The 25,207-nt window shown below is 42.4% G+C and overlaps 1 non-coding gene across 1 annotated transcript; it reads right to left on the reverse strand.

The window, feature by feature from the left end:
• Positions 1 to 992: 992 nt before the first annotated feature.
• Positions 993 to 1,099, reverse strand: LOC112191129. Its single transcript, XR_002932847.1, has one exon. It is a non-coding gene; the product is annotated as a small nucleolar RNA R71 (small nucleolar RNA).
• Positions 1,100 to 25,207: the final 24,108 nt, after the last annotated feature.

Raw genomic sequence — 25,207 nt, forward strand, 5'->3', positions numbered from 1 at the left:
CAATTATCTTGGTTAGGTCCAACACCTAATCCCCGAGGTACGATAAACTAAGGTCCAATTACTTCCTTTATTTGACAACGATTCGTACGCTTGCGAAGAGTTTATGAACCAAGTCAATGGCGCCGTTGCCGGGGATTAGGGTCTTCGGATCTTAATCCCTTGGTAATTTGCATTTAGGGTCACTTTTAGCATACTTTTATTTTTATTTTTATTTTTATCTTTATCTCTTGTTTCTTTGTTTAGTTGTTATTTATTTTATTTTATTTTATTTTATTTTGTTTTATTTTATTTTATTTTCATTTCTTCAGTTAGTTTAGTCAAATTTAGTACGACTTGTGTTTCATTCTCTTTTTACCCCTCTAATTACTTGTCAATTTTTCATGAGTTGAATTGGTGCTTATCTTGCGTATATTTTTGTTATTGAGATACTCGATTTCTTATTGATCCTTCGTAGGTATATGAGCGACACTCTACTACCTATCAATTTGAGAAGTTGTTGTGTTTTGCAAAGACTACCTAGAGGAAGACCAACAAGGAGAGTTAGGAGACCAAGACATCGCTCACAAGCACCTTCTAGGTCTCCTATTCGAGTAGTAGATAAGGGTGACGAGCGTCAAGGACCACAAGATGAGGAGGAGATTCCATTGAGCCATTATTCATGTCCTAGCATTGTAAATGCTCCATCTTGCATTGTGCTTCCTCCGACAAATGCCAACTTTGAGATCAAGCCTAACATGTTGTCTATTCTCCCTACTTTCCATGGCATGGCTAGTGAGAGGCCTTATGATCATATAATTGAGTTTGATGCCATATGTTCCACTATGCACTTGGGAGGATTAACTTTGGAGGGTTTGAAGCTTCGATTATTCCCATTTTCTTTAAAAGATCAAGCACGCACATGGTTTCATAAGCTCAAGCCAAGATCCATTCTCTCTTGGGCCGATATGCAAAGAGTGTTCTTGAATGCATATTATCCTCATCATCGGACTACTTATATGAGGGATAGCTTGACCAAGTTCTTTCAAGAGGATAATGAGACTTTTTATGATGCATGGGAGTGCTTCAAGGATATTGAGTTAGGTTGCCCTCATCATGGACTCACCAAGTGGCTTCTTTGCGAATCTTTCTACAATGGGTTGATTATTGATGATAGAAGGAGATTGGATAATGCATCGGGTGGAAATTTTCTAAAGAAAGGTCCTAATGCCGCTTGGGATATTTGTGAGGAAGTGGCTACCCAATCCGGTCAATGGGATAATCATCAAAGGAGAAGAGGAGGTAGAGATGACCACAATACATCTAGAGGCCGAGATTCACATGCATATGGTACTAGAGACCGAGTTGATATGGAGCCTCGTGGTAGAGGTGTGTATGATGTTTCTCATATTGATAAAGATGATGGAGTTATGAATTCCAAGCTTGAGAGGCTTGAAGCAAAGATTGACAAGAAATTTGAGATGCTTCTTCAAGCGCAAAAGGGTAGTGGTTCGTCTTCTTCACATGTGAAGAGTGTTGCTTCTTCACATCTTTGCTTGATTTGTGAGTCTCCTAATCATTCTACTCATGATTGTCACTTGGCTTCACAATTTCCGGAATTTGTTGAGGAGCAAGTTAGAGCTATTAATTCTTATCAAAGGCCACCAAGAAATGATCCTTATTCTACTACATATAATCCGGGTTGGCGTAACCACCCAAATTTCTCATGGAGAGATGGTGGAGGGTCCTCTAATGCACACCAAGGTAGTTCTCACTCATATGGAGGGAATCAAGGCCTTAATTCTTCATCTTTTGGTCCCCACGGCCATGGAAACACACAATTTGGTGGACAAAATCATTTTGGGCAGCAAGCATCTACTTACAATTCTCAAGGCCAAGGGCCATCTTTTGGTGCTACACATGCTTATGGAGGAGCCCCACATGATACTCAAGGGTTTAGTCAAAGTTCCCATTCATTTGGTGGTGCCAATCCTACACAAAATGCTCCTCCCGGATTTCAAAATAGGCAAGCACCACAACCGGAACCAAAGAAGTCTCATATGGATGATATATTGGCTGCTCTAGCCCAAAGTCATACTTCTCTTACACAAAGCCAAGCGAAGACTGATCAAACTCTTAATATTCTTGCTCAAGGTCAAAGTTCACTTGCACAATATGTGGGAAAATTAGAGGTCCAAATGGGACAATTAGCTAAAGAGCTTGGAGCACGTCCACATGGTGCATTACCTACACAACCGGATGAAAATCCGAGACATGAGCAAGCTAATGCTATTTCTACACTTCGAAGTGGGAGGGTTTATGACAATAAGGTACGCATGCCTAAATCTTCTAACTCCCCTTTGAATGTACATGATGACATGTATGCTCCCACTTACCCCACATCACATTCTTATGATACACATGTTTCCACCCCTATACATGATTCTCATTCTTCACTTTCATATTCTAATGATGATGATCATGTGTTAGTAGAAAATTGCATTGATAATGATGATGATAATTTGTTGCATTCATATAGAGCCAAGGGGGAAGAAAATGTACCTCTTGGCAAAGTTGCTAATGATAATGTGCATATGCATCGTACTTTTATTTCAAAGGAGGATGGGAACCGGGGGGAAGAAAATGTACCCCCGGGAATTGGAGTGGGTGATGTGACTTTGTATACAAAAGGAAGAAATAAGGGGGTGGATAAGGAAGCCGGGGAGGAAGAAAATGTACTTCCCAGAGATGCACAAGGAAGGAAGACCTCTTTATCTCATTCTAAATCTTCAAAGTCTCAAGCTTCTAATTCTTCATCCGCACCACCTAAGCATGTGCATTTTGGCCCCACTACTCATTTATCATCACCTAGGGATCTACATCAAGGGGGGAGGAATAAGGCGGAAGCTAATTCATCTACTTCTATTGATACACATGGTTCATCCTCGGGTTTAAATTCTAATGGTTCATCATCTAGTGAGCATCGGGATCTACATCAAGGGGGAAGTAATAAGGAGGAAGACTATTCTCATGTACCTTTGGATTCTAGGGATAGGAGTGGACCGATCCATTCTACACTAGGTGAGGCCTTGAGGGCCAAGAACCCTAGTGGGACGGTTACCACCCTTAGGGGTTCAAGGGGGAGTCTTACTTTTTCTCCACCTCTTGATTTGAACTCATCGGAGCCTAGACTTCCCTATCCACAAGTTAAGAGGGCTCAAGATCAAAAGAAGCGGAAGGAGACACAAAAGCAAGAGTTCATTGAGCTATTCAAGTCCGTTAACATCAATATCTCATTACTTGATGCTATCAAGCAAGTACCGGCCTATGCAAAATGCTTGAAGGACATGTGCACTAATAAGAGAAAGTTTGTGGAGAATGAAGATATATACTTAAGTGAGCAAGTGTCGGCCGTTCTTCAAAGGAGGTTGCCTCCTAAGCTTAGTGACCCCGGATCTTTTACTATTCCATGTACCATTGGGTCACGAAACTTTGATCGTGCATTATTGGACTTGGGGGCTAGTATCAACCTGATGCCATATGATTTGTACAAGACTTTGTCATTAGAGCCAATTAAGCCTTTGAAAATTAAGCTTAAGATGGCGGATAGGAGAATTAAGTACCCTCGTGGAGTGGTGGAGGATGTTCTTGTCAAGGTAGATGAGCTTTATGTGCCGACTGATTTTGTAGTACTTGATATGGACTCTCCTTCTTGTGATGATGATGATGATGAGTTACCCATTATTTTCGGTAGAGCTTTTATGGCGACCGCCGGGGTGAAGATTGATGTTGAAAAGGGTCTACTCACCATGACAGTCTTTGACACTACCATTGGATTTCGTATTTTTGATGCTATGAGGAGTCCGTTATACCATCTTGATGAGTGCTTTCGGATTGATGTTATGGATGATATTGTTAGGAAGAACTTCATTGAGCATTCATCGACTGATTACATGGAGACTTGCATTGCTCAAGGTGGTACTAAATTTGAGAGTAAGGAGCATGTTGAGGCTATTGCACACTTAGAGGAATTGACACCATATTTGCCTAGACGTGTTCCACCAGTTTTACATTTGCCACCTTCTACTACACCACCTATTCCTTCATATGAGACCCCACCAGATTTAGAGCTGAAGACTTTACCTTCCACTCTGAGATATGCATTTCTAGGGGAGGAGAGCACATTACCGGTTATTATCTCGTCGAAGTTGAGTAAAGTTGAAGAAGATAAGCTTCTGAGGGTGTTACGTGAGCATAAGAGAACTATTGGTTGGACCATTGCCGATATCAAAGGCATTAGTCCATCCAAGTGCCAGCATCACATTTATTTAGATGAGGGATGTAAGCCCACACGAGAGGCTCAAAGATGGTTGAATCCTCCCATGATGGAGGTAGTGAAGAAGGAGATTATTAAGCTTTTAGATGTTGGAGTCATTTTCCCAATTTCTGATTCACCGTGGGTTTCACCAATTCAGGTTGTCCCCAAGAAGGGAGGAATTACAGTAGTTCAGAATGAGAAGGGTGAAGATGTGCCACAACGAGTTCAGAATGGATGGAGGTTTTGTATTGATTATAAAAAGCTTAATGGAGCTACAAGGAAGGATCACTTTCCACTACCTTTCATTGATCATATGTTAGAGAGACTATCAGGTCATAGCCACTATTGCTTCTTAGATGGCTATTCGGGGTATAATCAGATTGCTATTGCTAAGGAAGACCAGGAGAAGACTACTTTCACATGCCCATTTGGTACTTTTGCATATAGGAGGATGCCTTTTGGACTTTGTAATGCACCCGCCACTTTTCAGAGGTGTATGATGGCATTGTTCCATGACATGACTAAGCGCTTTATGGAGATATTTATGAATGATTTCTCGATTCATGGTGATTCCTTTGATGATTGTCTTCGACACTTAACCCTTGTTCTAGAACGGTGTGAGGAGACCAATTTGGTCCTCAATTGGGAGAAGTGCCACTTTATGGTGGATGAGGGTATTGTGTTGGGGCATGTAGTATCATCACGTGGCATTGAGGTGGATAAGGCGAAGATTCAGTTGATTTCTAGTTTGCCACCACCGAAGAATGTGAAAGGGGTTAGGAGTTTCCTTGGGCATGCAGGATTTTATAGACGTTTTATTCAGGATTTCTCTCGGATCACCAAACCATTGTGTGACTTGCTAGGTAAGGATGTGCCATTTGATTTCACTTCGGAGTGTTTACAGGCTTTTGAGCTACTTAAGAAGAAGTTGACTCATGCACCTATCATGATTGCACCTGATTGGACTAGACCATTTGAGTTGATGTGTGATGCTTCAGATTTTGCTATAGGAGCTGTTTTGGGTCAAAGGATTGAGCGAGCACTCCATGTGATTTATTATGCTTCCCGGACTTTGAATGATGCACAAGTCCATTACACTACTACCGAGAAGGAGCTTCTTGCTATTATTTTTGCATTGGAGAAATTTCGGAGTTATCTTCTTGGGAATAAGGTGATTGTCCACACGGATCATGCGGCATTGAGATATTTGTTGAGCAAGAAGGATGCCAAGCCCCGTTTGATTCGTTGGGTGTTATTACTCCAAGAGTTTGATATAGAGATCAAGGATAAGCCAGGTCGAGAGAACCTTGTTGCAGATCATTTGTCTAGACTTGAGTTTGGCAGAGACTCTTCTGATATACCATTGACGGAGCATTTCCCCGATGAATACTTATTTCATGTTGACACTGAGATGCCTTGGTTTGTAGACTTTGTGAACTATTGGGCTAGCAATTGTACTTTCATTCCGGATAACTATGATGCACAAGCCAGGAAGAAGTTTCTTAGAGATGCTCGGTCATATATTTGGGATAACCCGTATTTGTGGAAGGTGGGTAAGGACCAGGTGATTAGACGATGTATTCCTCAATGGGAGGCCCCTGAGATTATTTCATTGTGTCACTCATCTCTATGTGGAGGACATTTTGGTGGAAAGAGGACAGCTTTTAAGATCCTTCAGTCCGGTTTCTTTTGGCCTACTTTGTTTCGAGATTGCCATTCTTTTGTGCTTCAATGTGACAGATGCCAGAGGACCGGGAATATATCCTCCAAGGACCAAATGCCTCTCACTAACATTATGGAGGTTGAGATTTTTGATTGTTGGGGCATAGACTTTATGGGACCGTTTCCAAACTCTCATGGGAATGAGTATATCATAGTTGCGGTTGATTATGTTTCGAAGTGGGTTGAAGCCAAGGCCACAAGGAAGAATGATTCTAAGGTAGTCACCAAGTTCTTGAAAGAGCATATTTTCTCTCGATTCGGGACTCCTAGGATTATTATTAGTGATGGTGGTACAGATTTTATCAACCGGACTTTTGATGCCTTGTTGAGGAAATATGGAGTCAAGCATAAGCTTGCCACACCTTACCACCCTCAAACTTCCGGTCAAGTAGAGGTGTCAAATAGGGAGATTAAGAGGATTTTAGAAAAGACGGTCAACTCTTCTAGAAAGGATTGGGCTAGTAAGCTTGATGATGCTTTATGGGCCTATCGGACCGCATATAAGACTCCTATTGGCATGTCTCCTTTCCGCTTGTGCTATGGAAATAATTGTCACCTTCTGATTGAGCTTGAGCACAAAGCTATGTGGGCTATTAAATTTTTGAATTTTGACTTGGAAGCAAGTGGTGAGAAGCGGAAACTTGATCTTTGTGAGTTGGAGGAGATCCGAGAAGAAGCATATGAGAATGCCAAATTGTTTAAGGAGAAGACCAAGGTGATACATGATCGGAAATTGGTGAAGAAGACATTTCTTCCCAAGCAAAACGTTCTCCTATACAATTCTAGGCTTAAGTTATTTTCTGGAAAGTTGAGATCTAGATGGAGTGGACCTTTTGAGGTAGTTGAAGTTTTCCCTCATGGTGCAATCACAATCAAGAATCTTCATGGGGGGGAGCCCTTCAAGGTAAATGGGCATCGATTGAAACCTTACTTGGACACCACATTTGACACTCAAGAGGAGGAGGTCACCCTCCAAGATGTCCCTTGACTCATCCTTGACATATGGACCGGCAATGAAGTCCTTAAACAAAGCGCTCGCTAGGGAGGCAACCCTAGCATTACATGTGATGTTCTTTCTTGTTCATTTTGCATCAATAAGGCTATTTAGCCATCTTTTTGGGAGGTTGGGAGGTGCCTGGAGTGTGGAGAATAAGGAGATATTTTGAGCTGCAATTCTTGTGTGGAGGTCATGGAGGATGATTTTGGGTTATGAGTTGATGGGATGAAGACCACAAGCTTAATGGAGGACCCTTGTCCTTATTCCTTGATGGGCTATTTGTGATGCATTGCTCTTGGACACTACACATTTCTCAATGGAGTTGATCTTTTCATGAGCACCTAGAGCTATTATGGAGCATACGTAAAGGAAATCAAGGCCTTGTGCCTTGAAGTGGTGTCTCATATTGGTCTTCTCCGACGGTCGTGAGCAATTGAGGGTCGACAAAGGGGGTTTTCAGTAACTTCTCTCGTCATTTAGATTTTCATTTTCATAGTTAATTTTTGTGCCTTCGCTCGAACTTCACTCTCATGCCTAAATCCGACACGGATTTTGGTTTTCGAGCTCACTTTACAACATTGAGGACAATGTTGGTTTTAAGTGTGGGGGTGAGGGCTCGGGCCACTAAAAAAAAAAAAAATTAGATTAGCTTTATGTAATTATATTTTAGTGGTTAATGCCTTTTCCAACCCCAATGACGAGCCATGAACTTAACTTGTTGTGATTGTGAATAGACTAAGCATGATCTAGGACTTTGAATTTGTTTTGTGATTAAGTGTATATGTGATCTATGCTTGACTATATGTGTGCACATAGCCTAAGGTTAGGTTGGTTCATCATAATTAGAGAAGCATATAGATGATTTGATTGAATTGCATACCCTTATTTGTGAGCTTTTGTGCCTATATCTATAGTGTATGCATCGTTCATTCACTTATTCTTTCATGTGTGTACAATTTCATGACATTGCGTATCTAGAACTTGCTTGAGACCTCTCGAGGCTACTTTTAGCTTGTGACATGATAGAAAGGATGGAGGCATTAGGACTATATACCACCATGGCCAAAGAAGCAGGTGCCCAAAAATATTTACCACTAGATTGCCACTTTGAGCCTATTTATATAATTTAGCCTTTTTGTCATTACCACCACAAATTCCTACCTAGCCTATACACTTTTATCCTACCCTTCCATGGTAGTTGGTGAAGCGATTCGAGAGAATGACTTTATGTTTGAGTGCTTCCAAAGAAAAGAAAAGTCAAAAGTGTGAGGTTATAAAAGAATAAGTGTGGGGGTGAGTGATTTGTATAGAAAAGAAAGTTCTCAATTAAAAAAAAAAAAAAAAAAAAAAAAAAAAGAAGTTCTGTAAAGAAAAAAAAGAGTATTACGTAGAAAAAATGAAAAAAAAAAAAGTTTGTGCAAATAGAAAGAAAGTTCAAGGAAAAGAAAAGTAGGAAAGGAAAAAAAAAAAAAGTATTACATAGTACATAGTATAGTGGGTTGTACATTGGGTTTAGAGTAAGTGACTTAGCACTCGAAATCAAAAGTCTTAGATCTCTACAAGAAAGAGTTGCTTCATCGATTTCTATGGACTTTGTATTTCCTTATCCTTCATTTCTATTAACCACTTACCCTTAACCCCATTACAACCAAATAAAAGACCTCTTAATCTTGAAAGTTGTGAGCTACCTAGCGGAGATGAGATCGAAGAGCAAGCATATGGCGGCGCGTGTTGTGAAATTACTTTTGAGTGAAACATTTATAGCCCCTAAACACTTGAGCGGTAATATGTAGTGAACCTATGTGAGTTTAGCGGGTTATATCGGGTCTTCTATGTGCCTATTTGATTGTGGTGGATTGATTTGACACATGGTCAACACATGCATATACTTGAGCAGTTTTCACATGTGCTTCTTAATTGCCTCACAAATTCAAAAATCTTATGTTGTGCTTACATCTACTTCATGGTCGTGTACATAATTAGTTCTCCGAGCGTTATGGTTGGAAAGGCTAATACCGCACTTTCTTTATGTTTGAGGATATATGTTTGAGTCAATAGATTTTTGGTTATTAATTTATATTTAGTTTGCTTGGGGACAAGCAGTATGGGTAGTGAGTAGTTCAATTTTGGGAGTTAGGGTTGTGAAGCCCTAACTCATCTTGTGTAAATATTGATGCTTTAAATGAAATAAATGCAATTTCCATTGTGTATGCTTTAAATCCGAATTTATTGGTCCATAGAAGCATGTTTCTAGGCTTTGTCACCCTTTGAAATTATGTTGTGGGCAATTGTGATGAATAGATTGATAAATTGACAACTTATTAGTCTTGTGGCATCTAGGATTTGAGTGTGGTGACCATTAGCTAGCTTAATTGTAGCTAATTAAGCTTGCTTGGGTCTCTATTATCTTGCTCTCTAAGTCTCTAATTTTGGATATTGCTGCCTTGACCGGCGTAATGCCCAAATTAGAGAGTTGATTGTGGCCTTAACCGGCATAATCAATACATCAAAAAGATAATTGGTTTAGTAGCCTTAACCGGTACTAGATACAGGACTCAACACATATAAGAAATGCATGCATTTGTGAAATTGACATCGATATTTGCAAGATAGTTAGTGTGAATCACCCGACACTCCCATGTTCCCATTAATTTGAAATCCGAATTTTAATTTCTTGCTTGATAATTAGTTGTTTGCTTTTATTTTAGTTTGCATTTAATTTAGTTAATTCCCAATTCAAAACTCTCAAACAAAATTCTACATTCCATTGTGCATAACTCATTTGGGCTACAAGTTAGTGGCTTTGATTAGGCTTAGTGTGAGCTAAGCAGAGCATTACCGAGGCTTGGTGCCTTGTGAATATTATTTTACTTTATTTTATTTTTCATTGTATGCGTTTAAGTTATTCTAGCGCCAATTACCTAGGTTAGGTCCAACACCTAATCCTCGAGGTACGATAATCAAGGTTTTAATACTTTCCTTACTTGACAACAATTCGTACGCTTGTGAGAGTTTATGAACTAAGTCAATGTGATCTGGTCACTTTTGAGGATCTAGATTTTTGAGGATCGAGATGAGACATAGTGGGGACAGACCACGACAATTCATGTCGTTCCTATTGAACTTTGGGGTTCTAATTTTCCCCTAACAAGAGGAAGACTATCTCATCAAAGTGACAATCAGTTAATCTAGCTATAAAGAGATCGCCTGTCAAGGGTTCTACATAGTGGACTTGTAGTTGGAGATTTATATCCAACATAAATATGTATGCATTTGTTACTAATGATCCATTTTTGATGCACTGTGGCGGTGAGATTGGCACATAAACCGCGGACTCAAATATGCGGAAGTACGAGATAGCAAACTCATACCCAGCCACTAGCTGTAACGGTAAGAAAGGTGAGTGGCGGTGGGTCGTAGATGAATTAACATAACTTGCATGTGATATTGCATACTCCAAGTGGAAATAATGGTGCTCATTATCAATGTCCGGGCTATCATCGTAGTCATTTTATGATGGCTTTTCCGCGAGATCATTTAGGTGTGTACATGGGAATATGTTGCCTAACATCATTCCCCAATGATATGCAATAGTCATCGAAAGTTTTCGATGTAAACTCTCCAGCATTAGTCGAATTGACTGAATGGGATGATTCGAGTAGTGAGCTTGTAGCCATATGATCTGGGCCAGGAGTTTATCATAAGCAGCATTACGAGTGGACGATAGCACGACATGTGACCAGTGTGTCTACAAGTCAACCAACACCATAAAACATATAAACGGTCCGCAAGTTGGTTGAATCGGTCCACAAAGTTCCCTTAGATCCTTTGAGAATACATGTGTCCTTTGCATAGGATGGTCTCGATTCTTATTTAGCTAAAGAGCAGGCTTTGCAAAAAGAGCGATGGGCTTTAGAAGCAACCAATGAGGATTTTGGTTGAGCCATTAAATCACAATTGGCTTGAGAAGTGGAGAGAGGTAGCACATTGCCACTCTTGGCGTCAATGCCAATTTCTTGCCGTAGGGGAGTGATGGCATGGCCCTTCTTCGGCCAGTGACAGATGGCGGCAGCGCTGTGAGGCTTGGCGGTGGTCTGAATGTCTCCTTGAATAAGCTTTTGATTCTTACTTCTCTTCGTTAGAAAGAAAAGATGTCCGTGTAAAGTCTTTAATAGACGGATCATCATATCATGAACTAGGTGTCCTAAAACAATCATGCCAAATCCTATATGTGTCAAAATCTCATAAGTCATCTCTCATGACATGGTTAGATTCAACTACTTGAGCGACACATATAAGTTTTTCTAATACTCGTTTATGTCTATAGTCATTAGAGATGATGCAAAGAAACTCTTGTCCATTCTCACAATGTGTTTCCACCTGAAGACCATTGGCTCTTATGTCTTTAAAATAATAAAGTTTGAATTAAGGTATGTCCAAGACATTAAATAAAAGAATTGACACTTTATTAACAGCTAATGAATACATCAAAATTTCTTGACCAAAATCTAATCCAAAAATAATAAAATCAAATGTAGACAAATAGTAATTACTCAATCAATTCGGTAACTCCAATTAAACATGATCAGGAAAGTAAGAAGAGACATCGATGGAGCACAGCTCGCTTAAGTACTACTAATCTCAACTAGTTTGCTAGACATCATACTTAATTGGATGAGCCTAGTTGTGAAAGAGTTAAAACGATTGTCATTTATTGATTTAAGGCACAATTGCCATTACATAAATTCTTGGAAAGATAAAAGTCTATATATACTAATTAAAATATGCGGTATTTTGTCTTCATTGTCAAATTTAAAATATCCTTTAGCTCAATGTCATGATCACCGTTGACTACATACTTCATAAAGTGCCATGAAGAGGATACTCTTTTGATTGAGGTGTATTGACATAATACATATGGTCCTTAGGACCAATGCCGTTGGAATGGCATCACCATGGCCAAAAGTGGCGCCATGATGCATGTCCAATCCCTATACCCTTAACGTCATGACTCCTTTGGTCATGCATTTGCCAATTTTGGCGATTACCTTCTTGAGCAGTTTGATCATATGGATCATATCGTCCATGGTGACATTTTCTAGCCATTGAATGATGCTCATGGTAGCCATCTTGAAACCTACCATATTCTCTATTCACAAATTCATTGCTATGCCTTTCAACACATGCCATAGCTCCAATTAGCTGATGGAAATTTGTGATCTTTGATACGTGCAAAAGCAATCGCCAATTTAAACCCTGAAAAATGTAGTTGTTAGTATAGAATAAGCAGGGATCGTTCAAGCCGGGGATTGAGGGTGCTAACATGTGAGAAATAAATCAAAGAGAAGAGAATATACAATTTCACGAAAATTATTAAGAACATATACAAGTTCACACGAAAACAAAGTTAGAAAGCAACACATACATGTTATACGAAATTAGAGAGCAAGGAATGAGAAAACAACAAATTATACAAGTATATATATGCATAGAATTCGAAAGAAAGAGAGAATTTGAGTTAGAAAAGGTTTTGGAAATCCTACTCCTATTTATACACAATTTACAAGTCCATATCACATAGGGAATCCATATACAACAAGGAATACTACTTCTATAAGGATTAGGAAGTCAAATACAATTAGGAAACAAATTAGAAGCAAAGTCAAATTAGGACTCCTAAGTCAAAACTAACTCTAACTACTTTCCCTAAAATTTAGGAGCTAATCCCTAAAAAATAGGAGCACATAACAAACACATAACAAACTCCTAAAAAAACACTAAAACTAAAACAAACACATATTTACTATTCACGGAGACACTATTCACGAATTTAAAAACATTTATTTTTATTTTATTTTCTAAGTTAACATGCTACCTAAAAATCTAAGTTAATTTTATTTATTTACACAAACAAGAAAACATAAAGATGGGGGGTTTTTGAAGATTGAAAACATAAAATTTCCAGAAAAATAAAGATTAAAATCGTTTCTATACAAAGGTGGGAAAAGAAGAATTTTCGAAGAACAACTTATCAAGAACCATTCAAGAATCAATATTTCATGCATCCCTTAATCTTTCTTTTAATTACCATGGAAAGCTATCGACCAAGAACACAAAGATCCAAGCAACCATTGTCCCCTTTTAACTTTCTTTCTTAAGTCAAATCGAAATAGCAAAGCACCAAATCAATTTTATTTTGAAAAGTTCGATATCACACACTCCAAGCAACTGTGTTGAAAAATCCCGTTTTCAAATCATTAAGTTCAAGAAAGAATCAATAAACATGCAATTTAAAGCGCGTCACAACTTATCATCACATGCATAATCTGATTTTCGACTCAAAGCAAGCCTTTACTACTTATTCGAATTAGGTTTCACCAAGCATCAAACCTAATTACTAGCAAATTACATGCAAGTCTTCCCATGTTTCGAACCACAAGAACGTTCCATGTAATGAAGCATAAAAATCAGATTATCAATCCATACATTCGGCAATCAATCAAGACAAAGGATACATAAACACATCAATCATTCAATAGAACATCAAAATTATACTTGAAAACAGTTTTGCATACTCAAAAGATTCGGTTTACACATAGAAAATCCAAAGCAGAAATTCCATCTAACAATTATACAAAACCGTGAGTTATATGTATGGTAGAGCATATGAACAACCCTTAATCACGTCCCAAGGTCCAAAGCAGCTCCTTAGCACAGCAACAAGTGAAGATCACGGTGGTGGAGGGTGATGGCACGGCTTTGCTCCTTGAAGATTGTGAAAACCTGGAACTAGAGAGCAAACAAGTGAGAATACGAAATTGTGGAGAAAAGTGTCGACCTTGAAACGTCTAATACACAAGGTATATATAGTAGAACGTCTCAAGGCACTCCCAATTCGTTTCTACTTGGTTTCTCTTAGTTCGTGTTGATTTAGGACTTCTTTGGCTCAGAACAGATTTCCGGCAGGATTGACCTCAGTCCGCTAAAACGGCCATAACTTCCTCTAGAAAATAGCTATTGATGAGCTATACAAATATCTGGAAACTACACATCTGTAGCTTTCCAACCATATAAAGATCATAATTTTCTGAGCTCTGAGTGATTTTTGACACTCCGTTGAAGTTGACTGATCTGCACAGGCAGATTTCCGAATCTGTAATGGATTTGACTTTTAATGCTCAAGTTGAGTCCAATTCGGTTTTCCTTTGCATCACATGCCTCTCACATGTCTTCCACGCCTATTCTGAAGTAGAAACGTCAAGAACTCCCTGGAACCTTCAAGAATCTCACGGCAATTCCAATCCAAACTCAACAAGAAGTCCAAATTCCATATTGCTTTGTAATTCGAATTCTTTGTTGCTTCTTCTTCCATGTGCACGGCATATGACCTTCTTGAGACTTCTAGATGCTTCTTGTACGTTCCATGGTCTTCTCCTAGCTTCCACAGGTCTCCTAGTACGAGTAGAACTCCATATGCAAGTAGGTTTCCTAGTTGAATACAAACTTCTTTTCTGCAATTCTTCTACACTCTTCCGGAACCTTCTTGAGTAATCCTTATCCAACAGGGACTCCTTGTCACACTAGGATTCCTTATCTGAGTAGGATTGGGTTTCCTTGTCCAAGTAGAACTTCTAATTTCCGCGACTTAAGAGTTTGAATCCAAGTCAGCTTCTGATTCCTACTCCAACTAGGATTCCTTTTCCTAGTCAAACTGGGAGAACTTCCATTTCTTCATTTCTTCATTTCTTCTATTTCTGCGCCACTTGTGCTTTCCTTAGCCATTTTCGGACCTTGAGACTCCATTTTCACCTGAAAAACACTAACTAAGTTAAATTGATCAAGTTAAAGGAAATAACTTAGCAAAATATAGGGTTTAAACATTATAAACGTCGCATTTATGCTCCTATCAAATACCCCCACACTTAGCTTTTGCTAGTCCCTTAGCAAAATCAACATAACAAACCAAAAGACTACAACACAAAACAAGAACCAACGAAAATACTAAGTATAGAAAACGAAAAACACAAAGACTCAAGACTCAAAAACGTAAAAACACTTAAAGAAAAACCAAGGAAAACGTCACAAGCAAAGACTCCAACGTTGACACCACAAAAGACCTCTATTGCCCTTTAACATATTGTCTCAGAAATCTCATACTTTCAAGTCACCAAGATTAGCACTTAACCAAGCATCACATCTTCAAAATATTCAAGAGCTAATTACAAAATATAATCCACATATAAGCATGTAAGACTAGGGGGTAAACAATGGTGGTGGGTTCTTTAACATATTTCAAACAAGTCATGATTCAAACCTCACATGGATAAATCACTCTTTCTTCTCTCAGATTCAAGGCTCATGCTTAAAAGCTTATCACTCAATTATATGTGAAAGATTACAAAGTAGATCACATATGTATAAGAAACGAAAGCACATATATATTTTTTCCAAAAGATCTCATGAAAGATATCAACCACTTGCACAGATGAACCCAAACCATAAGTTCAACAGTCATAACTCATCTCCACAGATCAATGGCTGTCCCATCTTAAGGATCAAAGAGGTCTTACAATTTAAGGTTGTAATGGGGCCAAGGCTTAAGGTTTAGAAGAAACGAAGGAATAGGAAAATCACAAAGTATCCTAAAAACCTAGCAGAGCACTTGTTGATATAGAGAGACCAATTTTCGAACTCCACCATATGTTGTAGACGCCAAGTATCCTCCAAGCTTATAAAAGGGCCAAGTGCCATCATGTTGGGCCCAAACTTCATTCTAACCTTCTTTTGAACAAGTGTGAATCGGACAAAGACCAAATTTTTCAACAATGGGCCTTCACTTCAAAGCATCTCCAAATCCACTAAGTATAGGGGACTAAAATCCATAAACATAAACAATAACACATTTTTTCTTTAATTGCCGTAATATTTTTTTTTTTTTTTTTTTTCGGCAATACATACAATATTTCTCTTATGGACAAGTCTACCCCCACACTTGAACTTCTTTATGTCTTCAAAAATGTTCCTTGATGCCAAAACTCCAAGCAAAGTCTCAAAATATGCTCCACTAAGTCTTTAGAACAAAGGGTAAGGATATAACTATACTAGGGTTAAAGGTTAAGGAATTTTGAGGGTGATGAAAGAAACGGCTCAATGTAGGCTCAAAATGGTTAAACTAGGGGAGTCCCACGACGGGCACAAATAGGGACACAGGCTATATTTGGCTATGGTGGTAAAAATCCTAAGTAAGTACCTTTATCCTTTCCAGAATCAGGGCCATATATTGATCATAAACGTCTCAACAAGCATAACAATGAATTCTAGCATTCTCTAGTCCATCAAACTTAATCTATGGCAAGTAATCAATCAAGATGAAAGAATAATGAGATCAACAAAATCATCGCCAAGAAATAAGAGTATAATTCATTTTTTTCATTAATCACTCACAAAGAAAGGGCACATGGCTCAAATTCTCACAAGGGTTATTATGAATCACAACTTATCTTCCATATGTTCATATTCTGTACCAAAGTTACGCATACACCATATCTACTACACATTCATATGCTTTTCATAAATCATAATTAACCAAAGAATATCATCAAACATTATCTCAATCTCATGATCCTCTTTTATCCTTAATTTCAGAGATATAAGCTCATCCTAGCTAGACAGTTAAAAGGGCATCCTAAGACTCAAAACACAAAACAAAAACAAAAGATTTTTTTTTTTTTTTTGAACAGTGACGATTTTTTATTATTATTAAAGTGACGAAAATATTTTAATTATTAATTTTTTTTTTTTTAAGACCACAAAACTAACTATCTAAAAACAAAGTGAAACATTAAACCCTTCCCCCACACTTAAATCATGCATTGTCCTCAATGTATAACAAGTATAAAGCATGCAAAGCATAAATCAAGCATGGAATAAGAGCTAACGCAAGAAATCCTAAAACACAGAAAAATTATGAAAATAAAAGAGAAGGAAGAGTTCAAGAAAGCAAATCTGCGTTGATGGCTCCTCTACAGCTACGGTTGAAATGGGTTGCCTCCCATGCAGCGCTTAATGTTTAAAGTCTTTCAGCCTAGACTTGCACCTCCATTTATTCCAATATATACACATAACAAAACGTCAAAAGTATGGATATATACAAGACTAACAAAATTTTATGTATATATTTACAAGTTTCACAATTTTTACAATCTTTAAGTAGTTAACTCCAATAAGGAGTCGTGAATCAAGATTTAGACATACGGCCCAAATATTCTAATTTTAATACAAGTCTCCCTTCCCTTTATCTTTTGGTAACTCTTTTCACACAGAGCCAGGTAGTAGAGGAACGATTTTGGCGGAGCTCAGCTCACTTGATTAGCAGGGGACAAGACCCTTTGCTAGCACTTCTCATATCCAATCAACCTAGACACCCTATGCTAATAAAGTGTGCCTACTTGATAAAGAAAACTTTGACAAGTATTAACAAGAGAATATTTCACCTAGTCCATTATGACTCACAACTTCTTACCAAACCCAACTATTTTCGAATATTATCTAAGTATATTAACTCAATGAGACGTCATGAACTTTGTTTTGGACGTGCGGCCCAAGTCCTTGCCTATACACGTAGTCTTTTTCAAATCCTTTGGGCAACCTTACTAAAATGGCCAGGTGGGGGAGGACGAGCACGAGAGGTAGAACCCATTTTGGCACAAGCTACTCCCACATAGTGGTTTAGGCTCGTTTGATTGCATTTCTGGATTCAAAACCCGTCATGAACGTTGTCCCCTTTCTAGACACCATTTCACATAGGCTATACTTACTTAGATAAGAAAAAATTCTAAGTGCAAGACATTGTTCAATTGTTAATAAAAGCCGCCCTCAACCTTAAGAGACCTGTTTCAGGTACTAATAAGGGGTTTAGGCTAATATTAACAAAGGGACTTCACCTATTCCATTTAAAGTTCACGGCCCCTTACCAAATCAATACCTTAGTGGCGTTTTTCATCACATGAAGACTTTTCAATCCCCGGCAACGGCGCCAAAAATTGATACGTGCAAAAGCAATCGCCAATTTAAACCCTGAAAAATGTAGTTGTTAGTATAGAATAAGCAGGGATCGTTCAAGCCGGGGATTGAGGGTGCTAACATGTGAGAAATAAATCAAAGAGAAGAGAATATACAATTTCACGAAAATTATTAAGCACATATACAAGTTCACACGAAAACAAAGTTAGAAAGCAACACATACATGTTATACGAAATTAGAGAGCAAGGAATGAGAAAACAACAAATTATACAAGTATATATATGCATAGAATTCGAAAGAAAGAGAGAATTTGAGTTAGAAAAGGTTTTGGAAATCCTACTCCTATTTATACACAATTTACAAGTCCATATCACATAGGGAATCCATATACAACAAGGAATACTACTTCTATAAGGATTAGGAAGTCAAATACAATTAGGAAACAAATTAGAAGCAAAGTCAAATTAGGACTCCTAAGTCAAAACTAACTCTAACTACTTTCCCTAAAATTTAGGAACTAATCCCTAAAAAATAGGAGCACATAACAAACACATAACAAACTCCTAAAAAAACACTAAAACTAAAACAAACACATATTTACTATTCACGGAGACACTATTCACGAATTTAAAAACATTTATTTTTATTTTATTTTCTAAGTTAACATGCTACCTGTTAATGTCTAAAAGTCTAGCGGTAGCTGGACCTTAGTTAACGCTGATCCGGTGGGCGGATCGATACTTGTGTTGTTGTTGTAGTTCCCGTTACCTGTCAAGTAAAATACAATGGGCGTCAGAGGGAGACCGCGCTGGGCGGTCTTCAACTCTCCGATGCCTAAGTTAGTCAATGTATTTATGTTGACAAAGTAACAGTAGGTAAGTATTGAATGCGTAATTAATGAGGAGAGAGGAGAGAACCTTTTATAGGTGAGGGAGAGACTGATCTTGTCTTTGTTTTCGATGTGGGACTGATCTGCTTCAGTTCTCAGTTTCAGAAGCTTCTGACGCTATCTTGGCGTGGCGCGAGGCGGCGCGTCGCCGGCGATCTGGGGCTGGTCCAACGCTGAGGTTGTAGCCCGCCTGGCGGTGCATCTACATGTCATTCCTTTAGTTGGAATTAGTACCTTTGGCGGAACGATGAGCGTGGCTCATTATAGCTAATTATGCTTGCAAATGTACATGTATGTACAAGTCCCCCAAGTCCCCAGTCAAGGAGGGCAATCTTGGTTGGGGAGTTGTTTGGCGGTTTGAAGCGTTTTCTTCCGCTAGACTTGCAAGAGCATAATTAGCGTCAGTGCGTTGTCAACCGTTGGTTTTACTGATCAAACGCTTTATACCCTTTCGGGTGGGCCCCCCAGGGAGTCCCCCACTCCCCGGCGAAGATAGACCTCCGGATGGTCGGTAATTTGTTTGATGAGGGGGGAGCTGCACGGAGCAGAGGGTGTTGGGTAGCGAGCCCAATGTTTAGCACCCAAATGACGGGGGTCAACGTGCCTGATCAGGGCCGTCGTAGACTGTTTGACTAGTCCCCGTGTCCCGTAGGGACGGTCTGACGGTAACGCCGCGTGGCGGTCGTTGTCAGTGAGGCGTAGCCTCGGGATTTTCCGTTGGCGGATATCCCCCCGCTAGATGCAGCAGCGTCCGATAGATGTGCCTGGCGGTATTTTTACAAGATGAAAAGAAAGGTTCCGCCAGCGGTGTGTAGCGAAAGACACCCCGCCTGCAGGGTAGCCAGGAGAAAGTCCTGCTGGCGGGATTTTGCTGGCGGAGACTTCGTTTCTTGGGAAATGACAAGGGAGAAGTTCCGCTGGCGGGGTTTGCTCAGCGGAGACTTCGTCTCTTGGAAAAATGACAAGGGAGAAGTTCCGCTGGCCGGGTTTGCTCAGCGGAGACTTCGCCTCTTGGAAAAATAACAAGGGAGAAGTTCCGCTGGCGGGGTTTGCTCAGCGGAGACTTCGTCTCTTGGAAAAATAACAAGGGAGAAGTTCCGCTGGCGGGGTTTGCTCAGCGGAGACTTCGTCTCTTGGAAAAGGACAAGGGAGAAGTTCCGCTGGCGGAGTTTGCTCAGCGGAGACTTCGTCTCTTGGAAAAGGACAAGGGAGAAGTTCCGCTGGCGGAGTTTGCTCAGCGGAGACTTCGCCTCTTGGAAAATGACAAGGGAGAAGTTCCGCTGGCTGGGTTTGCTCAGCGGAGACTTCGCCCCGCCAGCGAATGCTTCGTCTCTTGGAGAAGGACAAGGGAGAAGTTCCGCTGGCGGGGTTTCCGAAGTTGCCCCTTCGGTGGTTAATACGTGTCGCGCCCATAGCGGGTTAGCGTGCGTAGGTTTGTCTGCTAAGCCTGTCCGTCTTCTAGCCTTTAATGACAGTAACTGTGGGTTTCGTAACCGAGATGACGCCTCGGGAAATCCGGAGAGTGAGTGGAGACGTACGACACGTGTTCGGCTAACAGGGGATGTTGGTATGGAGCGGACGGCTGAGGACGCGTTGGGGCCGATATAAAAAGGGGGGAAACTCTGGGGGATTCGACACTTTGTGAAAATTTTGAAAGCTTAGCCACCGTTTGTCCGAAACCGGAGAAGGAGCCTACCGAAGTTTGGGTATACCACTCCCAGAGACGTCAGTCGTACTTGTGCACCATCGTGCCGGAGATTGCACCACTGAGGTTGGTATTCGGATCTCTGTCTTCTGCTATTTGTTTCTGCTAGTTTCTGGATTTTGTTGTGTTTGCTTTTCTGGGTGTGCTCTGAGGTGTGAGATGGGGTTCTTTGTGGGGGGTTGAATGATGGTTGGCTAATGCATTTAGTGGTTTAGGATTTGGATAGCCGAGTCTGGGTTGAGTGTGTCTGTTTACATTTTGGAGTTTTCTGGGTTTTGTTCTTGATTATTTTGGCTATACCTGATGCGAGAATAGGCTAGATCTATGTTTGTGCTAACTGATGTGGGTTTTAGGGTTTTGGGATGGCTAGCGTTATAGAGATTTCGAGCAGTGAGGATTCCGGGTCTGACGTGTCGCTCAGCGCGGCGGATGGGGTTTTTATTGATTCGTTGCGTCCGTCTGCCCCTGCAGGAACCTCACTGCCAGAAGTGCTAGACGTCGAGCCGCTACAGACCATCCCCTGGGAAGTAGTTATGGGTCGGGGTTCGCGTCCGGAGAGTTCTAAGGCGGGCGAGGCCGCTGCCGCCAAAGCCAGGCCTGACGAGCGTCTGGCGAGTAACAGTGCTGCCAGCGGCTCCACTGGGGAGGGAGAAACAGCGGAGCAGAATGTTGAGTCAGCGTGGTTCCTCCCGGATGGGACAGCCGTTGACGAGGCGGGAGGGGGATGAGCGGTGCTGCTGTCGCTCGACTGAAGCAGGCGTTCCGCTTGCCGGGGTCGGTGAAGCTGCGACCACCGACGGCTGATGAGAAGGCGTCGATTCTCCCGCCGGGGTGTGCGGCCGTGCACGAGGCCATATTCCGCCAAGGGGTGACACTTCCGCTGGTGCCCAATCTCCAAATCCTTGTTTGCGAGTTTGGCCTTGCCTTCGGTCAGATCTGTCCAAACATGTGGCGGTTGATGTTGGCGATGAACTCCTTGTGGCGCTTGTCGGGGTGCGAGGGGCCTACCGTGGCGGAAGTGCTCCATTTCTACGAGTTAGTATATGTGAAGCGCCAAGGCTGCCACGGGCAAGTAAATTTGAGTCGCCGGCAGGGAGCGCACAAGCTGATCGAGAATCTGAGGGACTCCATGTCCTATTGGCGGGGGACCTTTTGCGTCGCTACCGACGGTTGGGAGTATCACGCTAGGTCTAACGAAGAAGGGCCGTCATTTAGGATTAAGTCTGAGTTCCAACCTATTCGAGGTTGGTGGCCGGTGTCCGCTGAAAATGTTTGGCGTGCTTACATGCTTGAACTTGTATTCTTACTAACGACGTGTTTTTTTGTGCAGCGGGACTTCGGTATACGCTGACGCGTGAAGAAGAGTGCCGCGTGGCGAGGATCAGAGGTTGCTGGCGGAACCGAAACCTGCTTGATTTCCGCCTGCTGACTGGTTGGGAGTTATTGGTCGACCTGCGACTAACACGCTCCATTGGTGAGGAGCTTACCCTGTCGTTTTGTTTTATAATTGAATTGTGTCTGACTGGTGGCTGTCTTCCCTCCTTTTTTTTTTAGAAACTCCGCCGGGCAACAAATCAAGTCGCGACGCATTTGAGAAAGCGATGGATCGGGCGGAGATAAAAAAATTTTGGAGGCCATGTACGCCGAGGGGCTGGCGGCCCAGCAGACTGTGGTGAACCCAGAGACGTTGGCGTTGAGCCAGTCCGAGGTTCCGGTGGTGATGGCGATGCCGCACCAGTCTCACCTTGGTGAAGATGGTCTGCCTGTGGTGCAGGAGGGGACCCAGACGGCCGGCGGGGATCAGAGGGGAAGTGCTGCGGCCGGGCCTCAGAAGGAGCGGATGCCTGCCCAGAGGCGTGGTCCTCAGGTGGTTCAGCCGGCAGGAGAAGTCATTGTGACGAGGGAGGAACCGCCAGTAAGGGCGACGAGGGACGCCGCTGGGGGCCAGAGGGCGCTGGAGAAAAAGCGCCGGACGGTTGAGTCTCCTGACGAGGAAGAGGGAGAAGAGGTAGAGGTGGTTGGTGCCCGCCGACAGAAGAAGGCCCGCCAAGCTCCTGCAAAAACTGCGGCGGTGGAGGGAGAGGCGCCCGCCGTCAGCGATCTGGACTCCTTCGCCGAGTATGCGCCATTCATGACAGAAGGGGAGCGGGAGTTCCTCTTCCATCTGTGCGAGCGGCTGGGGTTCGGGGGTCTGGCGGGCATATCGCGCCCGACGGCAATTGACCAATCGCCCTTCAGCTCGGCGTTTGGTCAAATATCGGCGGGGTTACATGATATGTTCGTGGCGGCGTCAAAGCAGCCCCGGGTTGAGGAAGAGCTCAAGGGAGAAATCGGGGGTCTCCAGAGGGAGCTGGCGGAGGCCAAGGAGAAATTGGCGGAGCTCGAGCGGGGATTGGTCAAGGCGGAATGTGATTATGCTGACGCCCGCGGCAAGCTAAATGCGGCCATTCGGCGGGATCTGGAGAGGAACGAACATGTCTCCAAGTTGGAGCAGGAGATCGGGCTGCTGCAGGAGAAGATAGCCGCCAAGGACAAGAAGCTCATTATAGTGCAGCGGGAGTCCGCCGAAAGGATGGCCGAACTGAAGCGGCTGGGGGGTGAGGTTACCCGTCTGAGAGCTGAGGGGAGCACCGCTGCGGCCGCTGCTGTTGAAGCATTCAAGCAGTCGGCGGAGTTTAAGAAGACACTGACCGAAGCGGCGAAGTCTGGGGCCCGGGCCAATATAGATATGTTGAAGCGGAAGGGTGCCATTGACTTTGTAAAGGCGTCACAGCCTGACGTGCCGCCGGTCTATAGTGTCCGCGCGGAGACAGAGGTCGTGCCTGCCCCAGCCGTAGGCACTCACTCGGGCAGCGGGGAAAGTGGCCCACATCCGACGGAAGGGTCGCAGCAAACTCCCCAGCAGACCCCGTCGGAGGTGTCACGTGCCGGATTTCTGGAGGCACACACCCGGGCCGACGGCACCATAGAGACCCCCAGTCCGACCGCCCGAGGGTCTGATCAGGCGAGCCGATCGGTCGCGCCGCCAGTCGCTGAAGCTGCTGAGGCCGAAGCTAACCGCTGAACCTATCTGTGACCTCAAAATTTTTTTTTTTTTTTGTGTAGCCGCTGGGGCACCTTTGTTTGTAAAGAAGTTTGTGGAATAAAGTAAATTTCTGACTTTTGGTTTGGTATGATGTGTGTGTAGCATTTTGAGTTACATTTTTCTTTTGTCGATCAATGGAACATTAAAGGAATTAAGATTGGTCCAAGTGCACCACGTAGCGGACGGGATCCGCTGACGATTGCTGGCGTTGCCAGTTGCCCTCGGTGCTAGACTTGGTAACAATGGTTTGAATAATTCCTCGTTTCATTGATGGCTGACTGATCAGCGTACAAAAGTGGGGTAGTACCCGTTGGGTAGCTTCCCTTAGCTAAACATTTGAACAAAAGATTTAGCTAAGTCAAGATGCGCATGGGTAGCGGTTTGACTATTTGTAATAATACCGAAGGTGTTCAGTATTCCAAGGACGGGCCGACGTGACGCCGTCCTTGTCCATTAAGTAGAAGGTGCCTGGGCTAACGACTTCCACAATTTTGTACGGGCCCTCCCAAGTTGGGCGGAGTTTTGTTGGTGGCGGAATGACTTCCTTCATGACCGAGTCCCCCAATTGGAGGTTCCGGGCTCTAACTCTGGCGTTGTAAAAACGTGATACCCGTTGCTTGTTTTGTAGATTGTGTAAATGGGCCTCGAGTCTTCTCTCCTCTAGGAGGTCCCTGTCCAAATTGACGCCGGCGCTGTTGGTCTCTGGGCAGTAGCCTTCGACTCTAGCGGTAGGTTGAGTAACTTCAATGGGTAAGACAGCCTCTGTGCCGAACATCATACAAAAAGGAGTTTCTCCGGTGGCGGAGGTTGGAGTTGTTCTGATGGCCCACAGGACCTCTGGGAGTCTTTCCGCCCATAAACCTTTGGCGTCGTCGAGCTTCTTTTTTAGTAACTTTTTGATTATCTTGTTTGCCGCTTCGACCTGACCGTTGGTCTGGGGGTGGGCGACAGATGCAAATCTCAACTTGGTGCCTAGGTTGGTGGTGAAGGAGATGAGCTCGTCATTGTTGAACTGTGTGCCGTTGTCTGTGATGATTGTGTGTGGGACACCGTAGCGGCAATAGATATTTTTCCAAAGGAAGTGAATTACCTTGGCGGTAGTTATTGCCGTCAGCGGCTCCGCCTCTATCCACTTGCTGTTGTAATCAATGGCAACAATGATGTATTTGAATTGACCTTTGGCAGTCTGGAACTTTCCCATCAGGTCAAGGCCCCACGTGGAATGAATCCATGGGCCCACGATGATTGACAGTGGTTCCGCAGGTGCGTGTGGGAGATCTGCAAACTGTTGGCATTTGTGGCAAGACCTCGAAATCCGCCGGGCGTCATCGCCAAGTGTGGGCCAGAAGTAGCCTTGTCGCATTGTGCGGTTGGTCAGGGATCTGGCGCCCGAGTGGTTTCCGCATTCCCCGCCATGGATTTCAGTTAGGACAACCCTTCCCTCCTCTGGGGTTAGACAGCGGAGGTTAGGATGGGTGAATCCCTGGCGGTA

Source organism: Rosa chinensis, chromosome 2 (assembly GCF_002994745.2).
Source record: "Rosa chinensis cultivar Old Blush chromosome 2, RchiOBHm-V2, whole genome shotgun sequence".
In the NCBI taxonomy this organism is placed as follows: domain Eukaryota; kingdom Viridiplantae; phylum Streptophyta; class Magnoliopsida; order Rosales; family Rosaceae; genus Rosa; species Rosa chinensis.